This window comes from Sciurus carolinensis, chromosome 8 (assembly GCF_902686445.1).
Source record: "Sciurus carolinensis chromosome 8, mSciCar1.2, whole genome shotgun sequence".
NCBI lineage: Eukaryota > Metazoa > Chordata > Mammalia > Rodentia > Sciuridae > Sciurus > Sciurus carolinensis.
Window position 1 is genome coordinate 143,975,275 of NC_062220.1, and position 233 is coordinate 143,975,507.

Below are 233 nucleotides of genomic sequence, written 5' to 3' on the forward strand. Positions count from 1 at the left end.
AGCGAGAATGATGTGGCAGCGAGCCCAGGACTCCCAGGAGCAGTGGCTAGCAGGCCCTGGTTGCCTGGCAACCAACGACACAACATTCCACTGCCAGGCTGTGGCCAGGGGAGTCCAGCCTGGAGAGCCCGGGGAGGGCCCCTGGCGGACGCTGTCCCCTACCCTGCTCCTCTACTCTGGGTGTAGTGGGGAGGACAGGGGTCCTCGGGGAGGACAGGGGTCCTCGGGCAGGA